Source organism: Anabrus simplex, chromosome 10 (assembly GCF_040414725.1).
Source record: "Anabrus simplex isolate iqAnaSimp1 chromosome 10, ASM4041472v1, whole genome shotgun sequence".
NCBI lineage: Eukaryota > Metazoa > Arthropoda > Insecta > Orthoptera > Tettigoniidae > Anabrus > Anabrus simplex.
The window spans coordinates 50,170,905-50,194,423 of NC_090274.1; the positions used below are offsets into that span (position 1 = coordinate 50,170,905).

Below are 23,519 nucleotides of genomic sequence, written 5' to 3' on the forward strand. Positions count from 1 at the left end.
TAATACCAATATAATGGTCCGTTATTGGACATTATAAATTTTCCAGCTAACTCATTCTTGGTTGCCTGCGTTTCGCCCTCGTGTGCTAAGTTAGGCTCGTCAGTTGGGACTTAACACACCACCCAAGATGCAAGGCTAGTGCAAACCATGGAGGCCACTGCATAGGCTACTTGAAGCCACCAGCAGTGCCAATGCACTATGAGAGCTATGTCTCATTTTCAAAAATTGATGCCTGCCTGGCCACCCAATGATGTAGGTGTTGATTCCCATAGGGAACCTAAAATATTTGTCCCATCATTTGATGGCCAGGCAGGCATCAATTTTTGAAAATGAGACATAGCTCTCATAGTGCATTGGCACTGCTGGTGGCTTCAAGTAGCCTATGCAGTGGCCTCCATGGTATGCACTAGCCTTGCGTCTTGGGTGGTGTGCTAAGTCCCAACTGACGAGCCTAACTTAGCACACGAGGGCGAAACGCAGGCAACCAAGAATGAGTTAGCTGGAAAATTTATAATGTCCAATAACGGACCATTATATTGGTAGTACAATAATGTTTACTGGCTGAGTCGTGGGCAAGTATACTAGAGGTTTGATGACCTCTTGGATGAAATTTCTTCATGACATAATGAACAAAGTGAAGCAAGAACTTGTATTAAAATGGGGTTTGACTTATAGAAAATTGTGTCTGTGACAAATGATATTGCCCAAAGTATGGCGGGTATTTATAATAAATTTGTGAAATTTCTTAAAGAAGTTGAACACCCTATTTTATGGTTGCATTGTATGTTTCACGAGAGGAAGCCCTATGCGCAGAAAGAATTCCCAGAACTCATGGACCCTGTTTGGCTGTGCGATTTAATGTTTCTCCATGATTTTACAGCAGTATATAATGCTGTTAATAAGCAACTGCAAGCAAAAGGACACACTCGAAATAGATTATTTGAGTTCATAAAATCATTCCAGAGAAAACTTAAAAGTATTCGTCAGGGATGTTGAAACAAAGACATTAGTAGTTCTTCCCTTCACTTTAAGTACAACTTGAATTGATGCCAAATTTTCCAGATCACGTAACTTCTGAAGGCCCAAAAATTATTATAAGAATGATGTGGATGTTTTACAAAATTCAAAACAAATAGTTTCCAAGAATTTTATCAATTTCAAGACTTGGAGAAAACATTCCTCTTCATTTCAAAACCTCATACTGCACAAATTAAGGTTAGATATTGTTACATACCGGTATTGTTAGATATTGACCATTTGGAAATGGAGTTCATTATCGTTCAAGAAACCAGTACATGGGTGAACAAATTTGTACAACTTGGGGAATCATTGGTGAAAATCAAGTGTGTTGTTGATGGTGATACTCTGATAGCGATAGTTGAACAGCGGAACAGCTTTCCACAAAAGTTTCCGGCCACGAAGAAAATTGCTACAGCACTATTTATTTTGTTTGTGCCATGATACACATGCAAGCAGCTATTTTCTACAATTTACATTGTGAAGTCGATGGTTAGAAACCATCTTGGTTCAGATCTAAGTGCATTTTGTATGGTACTGAAGACAAGTTACGAACCTAACATAAATGACATTGCTACTAAAGTTCAGCAACAAGTTTCACACTAAATGTGAGAATGATATTTCACTTACAGTCCATTGGCAATATTAGTATTTTTTTAAAAAAAATTATGTCATAATATTTAATGACAAGGTGTGTTATGGTGTAATGGGCACCTTTTATAATTTGCTTCTTTTTTTTCAAATAATGTTAGCTATTCTTAAAACTTAATATTTAAAATTTATTTTTGCAGTATTTGCAAAGTCTGACCACAGAACATGCAATCATATGCATTTACAAGATATATACTCTGAAAATATCTAGTAAATAACTACACAAATAACATAATATATATTGTTCTTATGAAACATAACTGGAAATTAGAAAAGGAAGTCGGGATGGGGATAGGGTTGTATCCAATTTTTAAAGGAAAATAACAAGTGGCACAGCATACACTTGAGAATAATAAACTAGACTTAAAACGGCACAGTGGTTGGAAAAGGTTCGCCATCACTGCTATAGAGGAATTTAAGAGGCTTCAATTCATGAGCCATAAGGTCAGCTATCTTTGCTTGGTTCAACCCATAATTGTGTATGGCCAACCTGTTTGGCATCCCACAACAAGGGAGAACATGAGCAGGCTGCAGAGTATGCAGCGCCGCACCATAAGGCTAATTAAACGTCACTCACTCTTCCATCCAATTAGGTTACCTTCCATTGAGACAACAGCCAAACAAACTGACCTGATCTTTCTCCGGAAATCTCTTTCTGCCTCTATAGAAATTAATCGCATCCCGATCATCACTCAGCAAAAAGAGATACCCTTTGTCCACCTTTTGACCGTATCTCTACCTCTCAGAAGGGCTTTTATTAGAATTCCGCAAAGCTATGGAACTTCTTGTCAGGGAAATCAAGAACTTGCCTCTTCCAAAATTTCAGAGGTATGTAAAGAAAATGTAATTTAATGGAATTGCTGCATGCATCCGTCAGTGTGTGTATGAATCAGTGAATGACAGATTGGCAGAGTGAAAGGAAGGATGTGAACACAGGAATTACAAAGTAAGTGGCGATGATGGGATGGGAAAGGGCTAGGAGTGGGAAGGAAGCGGCCGTGGCCTTAATTAAGGTACAGCCCCAGCATTTGTCTGAATTACACAGAATTATTCAAATATTTTGTAAACTATGTACGTATTGTAAATAAGATCTAATCTTAAGATAGGTCTAGGGAACATTTTATGTGTACATGGGGCCTCACCCTTTTTCTCTAGACATTCCATATTTCTGTAACGAAATTGTGGTAAATAAATACTAATGCCTTCTTTTCTGAGACGATGCTTGTACAAAAGGGTCAAAATCCAGGTCACCAGCCCATCATAATAATACTAATCACTGGTAAAGCAGGACCATGGTGTTCTTCTTACAGTGGTCCTGGTCGCAGGTAATCTAGACTCATGGTGTCCCTTGTATGGTGGTACTAATCACAGGTTGTATAGACCCATGGTATGTCACACACAATGGCACTTTTTTTTTCACTAGTTGCTTTACGTCGCACCAACACAGATAGGTCTTATGGCGATGATGGGATGGGAAAGGGCTAGGAGTGGGAAGGAAGCGGCCGTGGCCTTAATTAAGGTACAGCCCCAGCATTTGCCTGGTGTGAAAATGGGAAACCACAGAAAACCATTTTCAGGGCTGCCGACAGTGGGGTTCGAACCTACTATCTCCCAAATACTGGATACTCACACTGGCACAACCCACAGGTAACACAGACCTATGGTGTTCCTCATATAAGGGCAGTACTCACAAGCAAGACAAACCATGGGCTTTCTCACATTGTGGGACTAAACATGGGCACCGGCTAGATCTGTGTTGCTCCTCAGATAGTGGTACTAATCACAGTCAACATCAAATCTGTAGTGTTCCCCACATAGTGGTACTAATTACAGGCAACGTAGTCCCATGACATTCCTCACATCGTAGTACTACTCATAGGTAATGGAGACCCATTCTGTGCACAGTGGGTCCAACAAATTCAAGCACAGTGCTCGCTCCTTCTCCAACTAGACACTAGTCTGTGCAGTTGAGTACCCGCTCTCCCTCGATGGTACTAATGGGCCCAGGCCCATGGTGTTCCTCATATAATGGTACTGCTCCTAGGTAACACAGACCCATAGTGTTCCTCATATAGTGGTACTGCTCCTAGGTGATGCAGATCCATAGTGTTCCTCATATGGCGATACTAACTGCAAGTAAAGTTGACGCATGGTGTTCCTCAAGTAATTGAACTAATTATAAGTAGTCTCATGACTCAAAGACATTCATCCCCTGGTTGCCCCTTTTAGTTGTCTCCTATGGCAGGCATGGGATACCATAGATGTATCCTTCACCCGCATCTTCAACCCACAGGGTGTATCCAATCTTTGATTCATTACTTGTAACTTTCTTGTACTGTTCCACTGTGATGAGGAATCTGATCATTTTACAGAGAAGTAATACCAATATAGTTTGTCCATTATTGGACATTTATAAATTTTCCAGTTAACTAATTCCTGATTGCCGGTGTTTTACCCCAGTGTACAAAGTTGGGCTCAGCAGTTGGTAAATAGCACACCTACCAAGACGCATGGCTAGTGCGCACCGTGGAGGCCAGTGCGTAGGCTACTAGGAGCCACCGACAGTACCAAAGCACTATGAGGGACTTTGTCCCATTTCCAAATGTTGATGTCTGCCTGGCCATCAGGCTGTATAGATTTTGATTCCCATAGGGAACCTGAAATATTTGTCCAAAATGAGAAAATTTATAATATCAATACAGTTGGCCTACTGGACATTACAAATTTTCCAGCTAACTCATTCCTGGTTGGCAGCATTTTGCCCCAGTATGTTAAGTTGGGCTTATCAGTTGGTAAATAGCACACCTACCAAGACGCAGGGCTAGTGCATTCCAAGGCGGCCAATGAGTAGGCTACTAGGTGCCACAGGTAATGCCAATGCATTAAGCAGGGAATTAGGACTGTACTTCCTGGGTATACAAATGCACCTTAATGTCAAAATACATGGAATAAGAAGAAGTAGGTCTTATAGTTATTTCAGATTATTGGGGTATAATTCTAAATTACACGTTAATGGCATAAATTAAGCTCATGTACTTTGATGGTTTCTATTTCTGTTTCTATTTGTTATATTTCTAGCTTCGTTCGTCTTTGAACGACATAATTTTTTCCATACTATGATGTAACTGCCTCCTTCTCGTACTGAAAAGAGTATGGAAAATGAAACCTGACCTTATTCTAATTACATTCTGCTTTGTTTTATTAGAAATCATCTCTGATTGGTTGAACTCCGCGTCTCAGTAATGAAACACGGATAGTCAGAGAGATCACGAATCAAGGAACACCTAACTTTACCTTGTTGAATTGATTCTCTGCATCATTGCAGCACTGTGAATCCACCACTCCCTTTCTTCTTCTTCCAGTATTTCTTCTGTTTTACTCATCTCTTCACTATAGTCTCCTTCACTGTATTCATCCACCTCTTTCTTGACATTCCCCCTCATCTTCATCCTATTATTTTCTCCAGAAATACCCCCTATCGAACTCTATCCTCTTCCATTCTCATCATGTGCCCATACCATTTCAGCTTATTGGTCTCTATCTTGCAGTTTAGATAATGCAATTGTCTCTCTTTGATTTCTACGTTTCTGAACGTATCCCTTTGTGTCTTCCCAATTATTCCTCATAGGAATTTCACCTCGACTGCCTGGATTCTGCTTTCATCCTGTTTTCGTGTTGTGCACATGCCTGCTACGTATGTCAAAATTTGTATGTAATACACTGAGTAGAGAATTTTCTTGCATTTCTCTTTGGGATGTCCCAGTTCCACACTATACATGTGACATATTGGGAAAACCTATTGGCTTGTTCAATTCTCTTCCCAATTTCTTCATTAATTTTCCAATCTTCTACATACATTTTCCCCAAATATTTAAGTTTTTCACACTTTCTAACAGTCTCCCACTTACTACAATATTCCCTCTCCCTCCTGTATTACCTCTCGACATCACTACTATCTGTCTGTCCACACATATTTTCATTCCATATTCCAAATTGGAACTGAATATACAAACATTGACTGAAAAAGCACGAGAGGTTGTAGACATGATGGAAAGAAGAAAAGTGGATATATTAGGGCTGGCAGAGGGGGGAAGATAGGAGAGACCTGCAGAATGGTTTTTGGTTATACTGTGATAGCAAATGATGAAGGAAAGTGAAATGGAGTAGGAGTGGTAGTAAGAAATGGACTGCAAGAGGATGTAAAAGGGATAAGTGACAGGTTGATTAAAGTCAAAATAAAAGTCAAAGAAAAAACTTGGCAAATTGTATAGGTATATGCTCACAAGTAGGATGCATGCAGCAGGATAAAGATGATTATGAGGAAGAATTGGATATAGTTGAATGGCCAAAACAATGTAGTAGTGGGGGACTTGAATGCCCATGTAGGCATGGAAAGAACAGGATATGAGAACATGCTTGGAGCAGAAGTATGGGGAAATAGAAATAAGGAAGGGGAAAGGCTACTGGTTTCATGCAAACAAAATGGGATGATTGTTGGGAACTTGTGGCTCCAGAAGAGAGAAAGCCATAACATTAACCTGGTACAGCAGAGACTGGTCTAAGAAATCCATTGTGGATTACATGATCTACAACAGATGGAAGGATAATACCATCAGAGGCCCTAGATGATGACCACATACTATTGGTAATGAAACTGAGAACATGAAGGAAAGGAAAGGGAAAGACAAGCAAGAAAGACTATCAAAATATGGAAACTGAAGCAGAAGAAACCAAGGGAGAATATCAGGAAAAATGAGATTGAACTTTCCAACAGATTATACAAAGACAAGAGAGGAGGAATGGAAAAGGTTCTAGAGGACATTAGTAAAAACTGCAGAGGAAGTTTGTAAGAGAACTAGTACCATGAAAAGATTCAAAGAGACCCTATGGTGGAACAACAGAGTCAAATTGGTAGTTGGGGAGAAAAATAAAGCTTTTAGAATATAGTTTCAACAGAGGACAACGGAGACAAGTCAGGAATATAAGACCAAAAAGGAAGAAGTTAAAAGGGTTGTAAAAAAGAAGAAAACAAGGATCAAAAAGTGGACAAACATGATGGAAGAAGATAGCAAAGGAAATGAAGTTCCATGAAGCTGTCGGATAATATGAGGTACTAAAGGTGTAGTCAATTTTACGCTTGAGTGTTGAAACGAAATCTAAGTTGAAGTTACTTCATGTTTATAGTTATTAATGTTACTCCACTTGATACCTAAGCACGTTTGCATTACTTTGCTTTTCGTGGCTCAAAATCGAGACCTAACCATGTTCGTGCGCCAACTATACACATATTTGGCATGGCTCCAATCAGGGCCCCACGTTGGGCGCCAACTATACATTTCCCTCTCTGTACCAGGGAAAGATAAGGAATAAGGGCATGAGATTCAACAAAGGGGTGAATGGTCCTTATGGAGCAGGTAGTGAGAGAGGTATATGCTGATCGAAATAATAGTTGATTTTTTAAAGCAAAATGTATTCATTTCATTGAGTATGACTTGCATTTTCCCTAATATTCGCTTGATCAAAGAAAATATTTTAACAAACAGACTCACCTTCGTCTTGAAGTTTTAATATCAAATTAACTGTGATGAATGCCTGTCATTCCAAGATGAATTTCATTTGAAAGTACAATCCCTTCCTTTCAAAGTTTTTGAAGTTCTTTCTTGAACTCCTTTGAATTATGTGAAAAGAGAAAATTATTTAAGTTTCCCTCACTTGAAAATATGGACATTTTTCCTAGAGTATTTTCTAAATATTTAACACTTGAAATTGTGGAAGTCTCCTCTAGAGTCTCTTTAAATGTTTAACACTTAAAACTTCGCAAATATCACAAAATAATTCTTCTTAAAAAGTTCCGTCTTATTGTTTCTTTACAAACTGAAGTTTAAACATTGAGATAATACTCCTAGAATATCACGATTCCCAGTGAGTCAATAAATTGTTCGTTGAACTGCCATACATAATCACTGATTCTAATATTCCGCCAATGAAAAGTTAGTCTTGTGGAATTTTAAAAAGAGCCTGAAAAACAATCACTTCACCTGTAATCTGGAACTCAGGACTGGATGGTAAAGATATGTGGTTCAGCGAACAACATGTTTAACTTCCTTGGCAGTTTGTGTCATCATGTCATCACCCATGGTACCACGTTCAACTTCCTCAATGAGACCATGTCCCTCGTTGAGATTACGTCTGATGTCCGGTGTTGAAACCACGTCTCCAATCCCACGCTGACAGGTAGATGTGATTATAATAGGCACTCTTCATGTTTTAACACTTTTTGTGGGATTTAAAAACATGAGAAAGTTCAACTGATTATTAATGATTATTGAGTGTCCTACCTAACCTACTTCAGATTTGTGAATCAGATGACAAGCACAGTATCATCTTAAGTGCACACGTACAAAGTGTGGCAGTAAATTGTTAAGTATTATTGCTTTGGAAATTGCAGTTTATGAAAGCACAGTTTGAGAATATATACAAGTGTTTTCACACGTAGATCACAGTCCATTCAAAATGATGAGATGTCATTATCTCGTGAATATTTACAAGTATTGTCATAAGGAGATCACAGTCTATTCAAAATGACAAGGTGTTACATCTTGCAAATGTTAACAAGTCCTGATTGCGGTAGAGTAGAATGCGGTACAATATCACGCACTCGTGATGAAATATTAAATACGTTGATAGTTCAAAATTGTCACTAAATGTGTATTTTAAAGCACTATTATGAGATGGTCAACTTAAGTAAACGAAATATTATTTCACAAGAAAATGTCCTTAAGTTGCACATGTTTATCAGTTGTAAATGTTTTAAGTTATTCTGTCTTGAAGAAAATTACAAGTTTCAAATAGTCAAGTTCACTTGAATTAAAGTCAAAATACAAAGTAAGTTACTTTAAAATGACGAGATTAACAAGTTTTCATAGTCATAATTGGAAAGTTTCCAAGTCCGACACTGTTCAGTGGACTACCAGTCCGAAGATAATTGAAGCAGAGTACCGCTACGCGCTCACTAAGTTCGACTTTTGATGTGTATATCCGCGATCAGTACTATGCTTACAGAATTGCTGTGAGTTGAGAACTGTCTGACCAGGACAAATGCCTGCTCTTTTATATCATGCAGCTCTGTTAGCTTTCCTCCCCTTCTGACCAAAATTATATTTCTTTACTAGGCAATAACCTTTAACTCCGTGGGCCGATTTTAATAAAATTTACAAAGGATAACATTGAAGTCATGGGATACAAGATGGTGCAGGTCACTATTTGATATTTCCACAGGACAAAAAGTTAGTAAAAATACTTCTCGTGTGTTCTGAAGCAATAATGCGTTGTTCACGTGATCATTACGTCGGTTTCCAACGTGGAAGTTCTGACGTAGATAGCTCGCTGTTGCCTTCCTGAGCCATGCCACTGCAGTTCTACACACGTTAGGCTAGGCCATGTCATCGCAGCTATTTGACATCACAAAATAATGTTCCAGGCCATTAATGGTTCCTGGTACAGTACAGATGACATTTAAGTTGATTCTGTGGATGTTGTAGAAGTCAATGAGTGTTTTATAATTTTCTGTTATTTTTTGTCTTTATTAGTGGCAAGGTTAAGACTCATGGTCCTCTCTTACACTTCACCACATCATTCTACAGAACAATTATGGAGAATATTAAAATATTTTAAATAAGCTAATTTGTAATATAAATTCAGAATAAATGCAACATAATAATTATATTAATATGAACATATCGTTTATCAAACTTCAAAATGAAATTTAATGAAAATAAAACTAAATTATTTTAATGAATATTAACAAAATCACACACTCTCTCTCTCTCTCTCTCTCTCTCTCTCTCTAATCATCATTCACTCATCAAGATTCACACCATTGGTTTATGCATCTAAGAGGTACTTTCTGTTCCTGCTATGGATGTTATTTGGAACAGAGTTCCATAATTTAACTCTCATTGCGTTAAATGAACAATTATAGGCAGCTGACCTGCTACAGGAAATGACAACGGTAGTAACAGAGCATGTATTATGCTGGTGAAAAAAGGAAAGGTATGTGAAGTTTGATGACAGGTACTGGGGAGTTCTCTCAGTCAGCAGTCTGAACACCAACATAGCTACATGAAGATTTCTGTTTTCTTCAATAAGGTGCGACATAAGAGTCTTAGCGTAAAATTTTTTTAATCTCATGAAGGAATTCATGGTCTTTTGTACCTTTCTAATTTGTTCTTTTGTTGCATCTATAAATAGAGCACAGCCGGCCCCGTGGTGTAGGGGTAGCATGCCTGCCTCTTACCCGGAGGCTCCAGGTTCGATTCCCGGCCAGGTCAGGGATTTTTACCTGGACCTGAGGGCTGGTTCGAGGTCCACTCAGCCCACGTGATTAGAATTGAGGAGCTATCTGATGGTGAGATAGTGGCCCCGGTCTAGAAAGCCAAGAATAACGGCCGAGAGGATTCGTCGTGCTGACCACACGACACCTCATAATATGCAGGCCTTCGAGCTGAGCAGCAGTTGCTTGGTAGGCCAAGGCCCTTCATGGGCTGTAGAGCCAGGGGGCTTGTTTCTTTGTTTATGAATAGAGCAAAACAGTAATAGAATATAGGGAGAACTAATGAAATGTTTTGGTGTTATTTCAGAAAATGGAGACAGATACAGATACAAGTGACATGTTCATTCCAATTTAGGTTTTCATTTATAACACCACCTAGATTATTTACTGAACTTTTATATGGAATCTTGGTACCATATAGAGTGAGTGAAGGGATGTCTGAAGTTCTCGTCATGTTTATAAATTTTGATTGCCCAACTATAATGGCTTTTGTCTCGAAGGGATTTATTAACATAGAGTTTTCACAAGCATATTACGATATATTTCATAAGTCAGCATTTATTCTGTGAGTTGCTACATGAATATCTCCCATTTTTGTGTGATAATAATATATTTGAAGGTTATCAGCATATATATGATAAAATATTTCAATCGAGATGCTATGCCATTTATGTAGAGAACTTTGGGGTACTCCTGTGCGTTTCCTTGCCCATTGAGATGTCTCATTCTTTATAACCACTTGTTGTTTGCACTTTGGTGTGTGTGGTAAGAGCTAAAGACTTATAAAGCAGTCTGTTTTAGATGAAGGAATTTTAATTTGGCCAGCAATATGTCTATGTTTAACATGACAAATGCACTAACAAAATCAGAAAGAGTAAATAATTTGAACATCTGTTACACTCATTGCATATCTAATGCCATCTGTAACCGATCGATTATCCATTCCAAGGGTTTAGAGAGAGATGAAAGTACACACAGTGGTCGATAGTCTGATAGGGAAACGGATGGAGACTTTTTTGGTACTTGTTTTATGATGGCATCTTTCCATATTCTTGGATTTGTTCTAGAACTGTGGCAGAAATTATATATACATTGTTGTAAGATTTCTCTTTGTTGACTTCTATGACTACATAGCAACAGTCCATAACCACATAGTTTTTGTTTTGGTGTCTGTCTAACGAGTGCTACCGGTAGTAGAGTTGCAGACAACTTCTTTGTGGACAACCATACCGGAATCCTTCAAGCTCTTCAAGATGGATTGAAAGCTGTTATGTCAAGCATTAATTAGATTTCAGTCATATGTGCAGTAACAGAGCTATGAGAGAGTATTTCGATCTTGCTGTGACAATATTATTATAGCTGATACCAATAAGCACTTAAATAATTACATTTTATCATTGACAATAAGCACATCTCCACAATGTATCAGCAATATAGACTGTAGTCATTGGAGGATCTGCTTTCATTCCCGAAACTGCTAGAAATTGCTAGACTGAAAAAGCTTGCTAGGAAGACTCATCTCAAATCATACCCAACTCCATAGAGAAAGGCGTCCGTGGTTGGACAAACAATGCTTGAAATTAAAGATTAGGAGCTGGAATGTGGTTAAGGTGCTACATGCAGCTCACGTCCACTGTAAGTATGTTCGTGAAGGGCTACCCTACTGCAGGATGGGAACTCAAATTTCCATTAGATGCACTATGAAAGTATCCTCCCAACTGAAGGTTTTACCATTCGGACATATCTCTAATTAAGAGTTAACTTACAAAATTAGTAGTCTCTTCTTCGTCTGCCGGCAATTCTGACTCACACTTGATAGGATGTGGCTCTTCCATGTTGTTTCAAAAACCTTAAAAACAAAAACATCGCCTTCAATGATTTAAACATTAAAAATTAAACAATATTTTGAACAGATTTCTTTCAAGCTGTTTTAATTACTGAATTCACATACAAAAACATAAAAAAATTACTGGTTTTCTAATTTATACTGTATAAAATAAGAAAAATGTGCTAAGATAACCATTGTTCTTGGTACTTTACGAAGTCCTTTGTTGTGCTTTATTTTCTCCACAATTACACTTAAAATGAAGAGGAAGCCTCATTCCTAACAATGTTCTTCAATATGTACATGTTTGTTTCAACAGTCCTCAGCTCAGAAGTAGCCATCTAAGACACTAACCACCAAATGACATTGTGTATTTTCGTTCACATTAGAGCCAATTCTTGGCTGTCGGATGAGCATTAAGGATCTCTGTAGTTGAGATCAGGCTTGGGATTCATATATAACATGTGCTTTGGCTCCTTGCTAAGTGATGCATTCAAGCAGGGCAGCCGAGGGATAGGAAATGAAGCACATTTGAAGATGTAACAAATCTCTCAGAGATTCTTGACATATTTTAAAACTATTCACACCCCTAAATTTGCAACATCCATAACTCAGTAAAACTTCCATTGATCATTCGCAAGAGATAAGGTTAGAAAACCAACATGGCGCAGCACAATTTACACTGCATATAAACCCAGACTGACCAGCGGTGTTTTTACTCTCTGAGACATAAGCAGCAGTACGGGAGGTGCATGCATAATTCTTGACATTGCGTGGAGCATGCATATGTTCGACCTAGCAGTCGCCTGCCTGGAATCATCATTTGTTAACATGGTGAGACAGTTATTTTCGGATGTAAACATTATTTTAAGTACGAGTCTGCTCGATGGGTATGTGATGCATTTTTTCAGTGATTTCATGGTGATTGCCACCTTCCCGAGCTCAGATTCACATAACTGTAAATAAATATGAAACTACTGGCTCAGTGCTCAATAAAAGACCATGTGCGAACAAAAACAGTTTTAACATTGCCAAAAATATGGCTTCCATTTGAGAAAGCTAAATAAAATTCAGGAAACTCAATCGTCAAAAATTACCAGTTACTTTTTGGTCAGGCCAGTGTGGGAGGGCATATATAGCAAGTGGGAATGCAATTCTCCCCTAGTACATTGGTACTGCTTTGTCTTATCACATTTATAGCATGCAGTGTTGTTGCTACCAGCATGCTAGCCAGTCAGGGTCTTGGGAATATGTGGTATGCAACTGATGAGTCCATGCCGTCCTGGTGTGAAACACTGGTAATTTTTGATGATTAGAAATCAACGTTGCATGAAAATAGAAGATTGTTCCATTTTGAAAACTTTTAAAATTCATGTGGACCTAATTTGCTATTGTAATTTTTTCCGATCGCCCATAAAAATGTGACATTCATTTCATTCTGTGCAGAGTCGAGTCACCTTTGGATTGAGTACCACAATTAAATAAAATCAAAATATAATAATAAAAATTAATATTATTACTTATTTATTATTACTGAATGTACCAGTACTAGAGTTTTAAAAGTGTATTTTCAATAATGTTATTTTAAAAGCGGCAAATTTTAGAATATTTTGAAAATGTTACCAAAAAATTTCAAAATCCTATTTATTGTCAAAATTTAATATTTTTTACAGTCATAAATGATTTCATATTTCTAATTTTTTTGGGTCATAAACATCCAGGCCCTAGTGATGATGGTAATTATGATTGTGGTTTAAACGGGCTGTCCTATTAGGGGTGCAATTGTGAGCATGCATCTGGGAGCTATTTGGTTCAAACCCCACTGTCTGCAGCCCTGAAGATGGTTTTCTGCCATTTCCTATTTTCAGACCAGGCAAATGCCACAGCTGTACCTTAACTCAACGTCGCTGACTTACGGAACTGTTCCATACGCCACCATTTTGGACCGAATGCCGACATACGGAACTGTTCGTACCAACTTATAAACGTCTGTAGTTTTAGTTACTAGTAAGTGATAAGTCTTGTGCCACATGCAGATTACTCCTTGAAGTTCAGTAGATCTTCTAAATGGAATCTACCCTTTTAACTTCACAGACTGTATAAAAACACAATATGCTATCTGCTTCTGCTTGTTATTATGGCTGATGATTATGTAGATATTGTAAAGTGGTTAGAAAGTGATAATGAGAATGATTTTTCTTCAGAAGACAGTGATATTTCTTACACTAAGGCAGCTGCATTATACAGACTTCCAAACAGCATTTGTCGAGCAATTGTTGCAGTGTTGCTCTCCCGCCTAAAACAACAAAAGGAAGTAAGCCCAATCAAGACAGCCTCCTGTGGCTTCGTGCAAAAGTATGGGGACATTTTTCAGTGTCTATTCCTTCAATAGAAAGGAAGAAACATCCTTCTAGACCCCGCAAACTGTGCAAGGCTCATAAAATAAGGTCCGAAGTGAGATGGCTATGTGAAAAATGTGGTGTTTCACTTAATCTGGAGAGCTGCTTCAAAGAATATCACACGATGATTCACTACTGAAGACTGAAAAACAGTTAACGAACACTTAGACATGGATATGTGATGTATGTAGCTTTGTAAAAATGCCATTTTCTAACCAATTCTCAATAAACAAAATTAAAGCATAATTCTGAAAATTGCCTTTGCTGGCAGGACGTTGTGTTTACAGTGCACTATGTCTTCTGGTATGGGCTAAAGCAATTTTGTTACTTCCATTGATCTGTCTCTGTCTTATCCTTGGCTTTGACAATATGAAAGTGACTGGGGTATGAGCAATGCCAGTAATGCCATTCCTTCTGCAGCCAGTCTCTGCTATGAATGGTGTGAAAATGTTGCTAATAGGGTCAGTTGGTGAGTGCATTTCAGTAGGCTTTGCAGACTGATATGTAATAGTAACTTGTGGCTCAGTAAGAAAAGCAACAGAAAACTACCACACTCCTCATTTCTCTAGCACGACTCTTCAGTGATGCCTGGGCCATCTATGACAGCAGATGGCATAGCTGTTGAGGATGCAACCAGCCTTAGGGCCAAAGACTGAACATATACATACACAATTCTGAAAAATAAATAGAATTTTCTGTCCCTGCAGGTTAGACTATTAGTCAGGTTCCAGTGTGTTAATTAAGTCCATGGCACTTTCTTCGCACTCCTTGCCCCCTCCCTATCCCATGTCGCTGTAAGACAAATCTGTGTCCGTGCGATGTAGAGCAATTTGTAAAAAGAACCATCTAGGTCATCGGCCCCATGGCCAAAAATGATTTGGTATCGATCAGGGACAGTAGCAAATTGGTCTTCATCACAGACGGCCAATAGCAGCACTAAAAATGGCCACTGTGTCGTGTAAAAGCTGTTATTCTCCCTGGTCTATACTTACTTCATCTTCACGTTACTGTATGTGCTTGCAAGCTGTGTTATGTATTGTGTATTTCTTTGATGTATTTGTATATATTTTGCCTTGCTATGCTTTATCCCTGTTAATGAATACATTTTTCGCCTCCCTTCCCATATGTCTTCAGAAAACGTAGTTTTTATCTCGCTCTGAAGTGTCCCTGCCTGCTTTGCGAGGCCTCCCTCTCTCTCTCTCTCTCTCTCTTGCTTTGAGCCCCTCCGCTCCTCCAGAGAGGACCCTGATACCCTTAAGATGTTGTTAGTTGGAAAGGGGCCTGAAGTAATTTAAAAAAATTATTATGAATGTGTAACGGTAGGAGCCTTGTGGTTTCGATATTATCTTTATTTAAGGTTTCAAGGTGATGTGTTCGATCGAGTTGGCAAATAATGTATTTTCTTGGGTAAGATGTTTTTCCCTTCTGGGAAGGGCTCTACGTAGGTAATCATGTACTTCATTTGCTCCCAATATTAGAAATAGTTAAGACGGGCAAGTCCCCGATAGTGAGATCAGATTGGTGTAGCTTACCAAAGGCACTGTAATTTGGTGGACATTTTCTATATGCCTTGAAGCATTGCCTTCTTTTAAGGCAGTAGACGCCTAATTTTACCTACTCTTAATATTACTGCAAGATTTGTGAATTTTTGTTGTGTTTCTCTTATATTTTGAAAGCGTCTATGCATTTGTCCTTTATACTAATTGCTGTTCGATCCCCGGCTTGCATTCGGGGTAGTTAGCTCAAGAAACCTTCCACAAAGGATATGAACACGTACCTGATAGGGTCACCATGGTTGCAATAAATATGTATCTGATACGTTTAACAAAGGTGTAGCTATTGAGCATGTAATACCTTCCCTGATAGTCAGGGCTGGTCCCTTCATTCTGATTCCGCTGTTGTTCTGAAAGTGTATACGGGTGTGATCTCCTTTAATTGTGAGTTGTTATTGTTAAATAAAGTTTGACATTTAATACGACTTATTATGCAGCCCCCTGGGCCGCCGCTTTTCCATCCGTCCTATCCCCACTGCTCAGCTGTATTTCCCAGATTTACACAACATCCATTTTAACTCTTCTTTTGAAGGTCTGTATTCACCAACGCGCGTAAAAGCTATTATCTTGGTGGACATAGTTCGCAAACCAGAAGAGAATCCTGACAATGAATCACAAATAAGAACAAGAAATGTGATAGAAAGAACATTTGGTATATGGAAGCAAAGATTCCCAGTTCTTGCTTTGGGAATGATTGTAATGTTAGATCGTGCATCTCCTGTGGTAATTACTACAGCTGTTCTTCATAACATCTTGCATCAAGACAGAGAAGAGCTGCCTCCAGATGATCCACATCTACAGCTACCTACACCATGGGATGAACTCTTAGAAGGAGGGCAGATTGATAGATGAATGGATCAATAGGGCATCCCTCGCTGTGAGAGTCTTGTTAGATAAACAAAAATAGATACCTACTTTAGAAGTCTTTTATGGCAATAGCAACACAGTACTGTCACAGTGATAATCCTGTGTACTGTTGTAACTTCACGAACATAAAGATGTAAGTAGGAAAGAAACTTAACACTGCTTTCTTCTTGCTTACATACAGCATGTATTAAATGAAGTATATGTTGTATTAATTAGATTTTATTATCTAGCCAATGTTGATGTTTTATAGTATTCCTTTGATTTTCAGATGGCTTCAAAATGCTGTATTCCAGAATGCTACAGTAATTACAGTAATTTTGAAGAAATAGAATAGATGCCTTCTCAAATCAAAAGTGATTTCCAGACTATTCCCAGGTCTACCAGAATATTTGAACTACATACTGAGCTGGAAGAAATGAAGACAGATATTGGGGACGAGTGGAAGTTATTTATAAAGAATGTTTGTATTTCTTAAACATTTAGAAATGTGATCGTAGTGTGTGAAAATAGGTACTACTTTGGGAATCCAAGTGTGTGTGAATGGTCATATAATGAGTTATTTTCAATTGTCTTGGATAAAGTCAAAAGGGAAGCAGCAGAGATGGTCGCAGCTACAAATTTTGTTAGCAAGGTATGTTGATAGGAGCAATGATTCTGCTGAGAATAATATTGAATTTGAGAAAAGATGACTCTTTAGAAATCTGTCATTAATAATAATGATGACTGCATTAGAAAAGATGATTGGGTCACTTGGGCAATTTGTAATTATGGTAATAATGATTTACATGAAAATCTACAGAAACAGAAAATAATGCAATTGGATAACTCGCTACCAAACATTACCTCAAGCAATGAAAGGGAAAAATGATTCAAAGACGGGGAGAAATCTATGCTGGCTCCCCTGTGCAAGTGCTTTATTCATTGGATTACTGTACTGTACTGTATGCATTTTAGATGCCTTTTACTTGCACTGAGAGTACTTGATGCCCTTTAAACCTCATGACTTATCGAACATTCCTATGATGAGGGAAGGAAGTAGGAAGTCTCTTGCTTCCATCTGCATTACAACACAAGACTGTGGCTCTATTCTTGTACAATTTCCTGCCATGGTATTTCTCTAGTAATTCAGAAATGCCAAATCTTCCCATGTCACAGTGTATTCTAAGACCCATTAATGCATGCAATCACCTTGATTCACAGTTTAAACCTTTCAAATGCCACGGAGAAAGGCTATTTCCAAAATGTATCTAACAAGGTGAATTTACATTATTCAAATAAAACACTTGGATAAATCACTGGCAAACATAACCTCATGTAACGAAAGAAAAAACCAAGACTCAAAGACAAGGACAAGTTATGCTGGCTCCCCTGTGCAGGTACCTTATTTTTTGGATTACTGTAATGTTTGCAGTTTTAGATGCCTTGCACTTACACGGAAATATTGTGGCTTATTGAAAGCTTACTATGACGAGGAGAGGAAGTCAGTATAGTGACCCCATCTCCTTTAAAACCATAAGTCTGTTATTCTCGGTATTAAAAATAAATGCAGTTTCATTGGCATTGACAATATTCATCGGTGAGTACGAATTGATTATAATTGTGAACCACGCTTTTTCGCCAACTGTAGGCATCGCCAGTGTTCATGGATTCTTCTTCTACGCATACTGCCTGCTACGTGAATATGTGGCATATCTTAAAATGCCAACTACGAACGAATTACGATTTCACTCCGTTAGCAAATATGAAAAACACTGTAGACACACCGAAGTGAGTGAACGTGCAGAAAGCTACCCCCACATGTTCCAGAAGACACGTTCTATTATGATGCCAAGAAAATTTGAATTTAAATTACTCTGTAAAATACTATTTGTTCAAAATGTGAAGGCAGTTCTGAATTGAAAGTCTAAATTGTTTTCTGTTTAAATATGACACAGGGGCAGTTTCCTTCCACTTGCGGTTACACAAAGCATAACTGTACACCTAACATCGAAAACTAACGTGAACCAGATGCGTGATGCCAACATTGACGAAAAAACTTGCGCCCCAATTTCGTGCCTTGATTTTTTAAAAAATATGCAGGGATTATTTGTGTAAATACAGTATTAATAATATCACAGCAGAACAAAAGTACGAAACTGAACTGAACAAATTATAGGATTAAGAATTGCCTTAAAGGGGTGAGGCCAGGTCTGAACTGGCTTTGTTGGAGGAGGATAATTTATTAGAATCTCGCTTGCTCCTGTTAACTGCGTTACTGATGATGGTTTTATCCATGACTTTTTCAATAATCCTGTCTCTCTGTCAGTACTACTCTTCTTCCAGCTTCTGAAGATGACAGCTATACCCCAAGTAGACATCTTTTGATACTGCTGGTATCTTGATACCGTTTTTGGTTAGCTCTAAAAATGATTCACACCAAGGTAGCTAACATCACAAACATACTGTTTTACTTTAGCCAATGCAACTACTGGACTGAGTTTGCAGTTGACGTGGGGCAGACCAAGTACAATGTGGCTATGAGCAGCTATAAAGTTGAAGAATTCTAAATAGCTATCAGTTTCATCACCAGTCCAAGTCTCATACCTGCACTCTGTGTATTTTGACACAACATCGTACCTATTGTCATCGTATCCAGTGCGCTCAAACCTCCCAATGTTTTCCTTGAGGGTGGTATCAGACATCCCTCGCTGTGAGCCAATAACAGGTCATCTGCCTGCCTACTGTTCCTCTACATATTCAATTTCCCCCCACCGTGACTTCACTTTCAGGAATCCTCTCTTCTCAGCTCTGTACAGTAGTAAGTGACCTGAAAGGGAAAAGTATGTAAAAATGCAGCAGGATGAAATTTATTTCCACGAAAAACTAGCCATGTGTGTTGGTATGTGTGCTATTTACTGAATGATGAGACCAAATTAGCACACTGGGGCGAAAAGCTGGCAACGGGAATGAGTTCGCCTGAAAATTTATAATATCCAATAATGGACCAATAAGATAAAAAAAAACAGTAGTTACGAAAATGTTGCAAACTTTAGGCTGGGGAGACTTGGGAGTAAGGAGATGAGATGCTGGACTAAGTGGGATGTTACGAACTGCCAGTGTAGAGACAGTGTGGAATGATAGGAGTAGACAAATAAGCTTGAGTGGAGCTCTAGAAGGCAGGAAAGAGAAAGATGAATTAATGAATGGAGGGAAATTTATATAAAGACAAGATTTTAACATGTGCAGAATGACTGTCATTTGTTTACTTCTCAAGGCCTTCACAGGAAGGATGCTGTCCTATGGTGCATAATGCTGCCAACCTCTCTATGTACGAACTAATGGGTGATGCTTGATGAACTAACAGGTGGTGGTGGTGATTACTGTTACACCTTTGGGCTGGAGTGATTATTGTCGTGCAGGCGGTTAGGATATGACCTGGACAAAATAAGTGACATAGGGTGAAGCAAAGGGAATTTGGGGGCACAAGCCCCAGGTTACAGCTGCGAAGTGGCCCTAGGCCTCTACTTTCGTGTTTAAACACCACTGGTCTGGACTGGTTCCTACTGTGTGGATGGTTAGGATAGGGCCTGGAGAAGACCAGTGATATAGGGACAAGCAAAAAGGCTTGGGGGCATAAGCCCCCAGTTTACAGCTGCAAAGTAGCTGGAGGGCTCTACTCTCCTGTGGAAACGCCATTGCTCTGGACTGGTTCCTGCCGTGTGGACAGTTAGGATAGGACCTGGACAAGACAAGTGATACAGGGACAAGCAAAGAATAGCGAAGTGGCCTTAGGCCTCTCCTTTCCTGTGGAAACGCCATTGGTGCCTTAATACGTTACATTTACTTGTGCTTTTATTGTCCTGGACATCGCAATGAACACATCTACACTCTGAGCCGCATTCCAATTAAGATTTCATTCATTTCCACTTACTTATAACATTAGAAAAATCTTGTCTCGAAGTGTCAATTCTTACCAAATTTATCGAGGGAACTTTCTGTCTTGTTTGAAAAAAATTAAAAAAGTACTAGGTTAACAACTGATCGGGTATCTATAACATGGGTGACAAGTTTCAATGCAGATCAATGATTAATTATCTTTACTGGTTTACGAGTAATGGAAACGAACATTTAGCTCACTCACTCTGTATGCCTGAAATAGATTTGATGATGGTCCTCCTTTCAGAGTCACGTGTATGTAGTTATTGACACTTTTTCACTTTTGTCACGGGAGACGCGCTAATTTTAGCAGCTGAGGGAAGTCACGGCAACAAAACATTTAACCATTACGAAGCAGTCCCCCGCATATCGCATGGTTCGAAGGAGATCTCCACACAAGCATAAAACTAATAATGTTAAACGTTGCACTTTTTTCTCTACTATTTCGAATTAAAACAGTACCGAATGAAGGATAAATGGTGAAATATATCAGTGCCCTTTTGAAATTTCCACTATACCGGTACTACATAGCACGCTGACGCTACTTAGGCCCTACAGGAAATATAACCATTTATATTTACTTCTTTTTTAAAAATTCATTTAGTCTCCAACCATTTTCTTCTTCTTCTTCTTTGTTTGTTTGTTCTTGGACTCTGCGCAGCGCACTACGTCCAGTCACTGGGTTGTTTTAAACTTCACCAATCAAAGTGTCTGTTACAAAAAGGGATAGATTTGAGGGTAGTGGGAAACGGAAGTACACACTAGTGTATTGGGAGAGGTCTCCAACCATTTTAGCTTCATCAGTGACAAGAAAATATGGCTTACGTCATGGAATAAACAGTCTCATTACAGATAATCCAGGTTCCATTTTTTTTTCTTTCTTTCATAGAAACAATAGGCGACACTTCAGAATTTTGCTTTGTTAAAATAGGAGACAAGTCCCAAGTGGCGCTCCTAGTAGCTTGATCTGAAAATTCGCGCCAAATTCAAATATCAATGGAAATATATATACGGTAATGAATAAATAAATTACGTCTAGAAAGAAAGTGTTAATAAGATATTAACTTCAAAGTTGCTAAAGCTATTCTGGACAAATGAATGAAGAATTATTTAACAGGTTATTACTTAAAGACTGAAATTAGACATATAATCAATACATGAAATGAACTGCTGTGAAAGGGCTTGATCCTTCATTTATGCAATAACTATTTTAGCTTTAGAATTCCTGCCTGAACGTTCAAGGCTAGATTTTAATTTTTTTTTCTCATTTAAAAGCATTGTATCGTCATATTAAAATACTTGTCAACAAAAATATCGGCATATTCCTTACACACATGATTCAATGAATTTACATATAAGAGCTGGACAATTTTCCTTTTAACTTGAAGCCTACTAACAGAAAAAAACCTATAAATTTCGCCTCAAAAACATTCAACCTTTCCCTATAAGCAATACTTGCCATAACGCCATTACATTTGTATAAAGCAAATTTGCATCATCATATTGTTTCAACAAAATATGTACATTTCTTAAATCACCCATATTTTCTTCAGGGCTTGACAACGCATTACGGCATTCCAAATAGGGTAACTTGGAACACAACCAGCCACACGCATATGCATATGTATTTTCTTGAATTAAATCAAACCCACTGATCACACCTGCAACAACCTATCGGTATTGAAGGTTAACTGTTGCACTATACAATAAAATATGCATATTATATTTTAAGCCAGTTAAAATATGGGTCGAGCAGGTCAAAAGATTATGAAGTACTATAAAAATATCTTTGTCACTGGAAGAATATATATGCAAACAGAATATTACTTACATTTTCTTTTGTCATGAGGGAAACTGAAGAAAGACCGCTCATTCTTCTCTACATCATATTTACTGCAGCCAAACATAGCACATGACACATGCTACTATTTAATTATGTCAACTCACTGAACACGCATAAATAACACCAAAAACTTCACACACAAATACACGTGCTCTTATGACAGAATCAGTAGTTCTCAGGTCAATCCGCTAGAGAGAGCTCTAATAGCTGTCCCTTCATATCTCACTGAGTGTCGCGTATTGTCTCTACTGTATTTAGTTCTATCCTCTTTGATAAATATCACCAAATAGTGTCTACTTCTTGTAAGTGCTTGTAAGCAAAGAGCATGATTGTATCACAGACATAAATTTAACCTACAACAACACAGAAAAAAAAAACAGTAAATGAGGCTCGAGATATTCTTCAGTCTGCGCCCTCCGCGTGATTCCTAAGCAGCGATTGGAGCCATGAGACGGAACTGCCTTGCTGGTGTAACAGCGCTGCGGCAATAGGTGGAGACATAACCAATGCAATATAGTTAGTGAAGATTCTCCTTTTTCAGATAAAGACTGGACATAGGATTTTCATTTACATGGGATAATTTATACATATTTAAATTTATTATTATTATTATTATTATTATTATTATTATTATTATTATTATTATTATTATTATTATTATTATTATTATTATTAAAATTATCATAGTTGTTATTGTTATTTTTGATTGTCATTATTATGGATGCAGTAAAATATGATGTTAGAAATCTCGCAAGCTTGATGTATGATATGAAATTAATAATGTTTTGTGGATATTTCAAGGTTAACCTCTGACCCTCCCCGACTAAATCGGTCCTAACTCCCGAACCGTTCATGCAAATTGTGTACCGTACTTCAGAGGTTATTTTAATCCTTAGCGAGTCCTAGAGGAAGTAGAATTATGAGAAAATCTCTATTTATTTAGTTATTTATTTATTAATGTATTTATTTACTTATTTCTTTATTTTTATTATTTATTTATTTACTTATTTTGAAAGTGTTTTTTTTACAACCACCTATGAGCTAATATCGCTCTAAAAGGCAAATAGTTGGAGATAAGTATATGTCCTGACGGACATTTCTGCACAGCTTTAATAGC

The 23,519-nt window shown here is 38.0% G+C and overlaps 1 protein-coding gene across 1 annotated transcript in view; it reads right to left on the bottom strand.

Moving 5' to 3' along the window:
* LOC136881750 (zinc finger protein 79) overlaps positions 1-20,886 on the bottom strand; it is a 181,128-nt gene extending 160,242 nt beyond the window's left edge. The window contains exons 1-2 of the mRNA XM_067154181.2: positions 20,765-20,886; positions 11,767-11,849 (exon numbers count right to left, since the gene is read on the bottom strand). The gene's annotated coding sequence lies outside the window, so the exon portion shown is untranslated. The remainder of the gene's footprint in view (positions 1-11,766; positions 11,850-20,764) is intronic.
* Between the last annotated feature and the right edge of the window lie 2,633 nt (positions 20,887-23,519).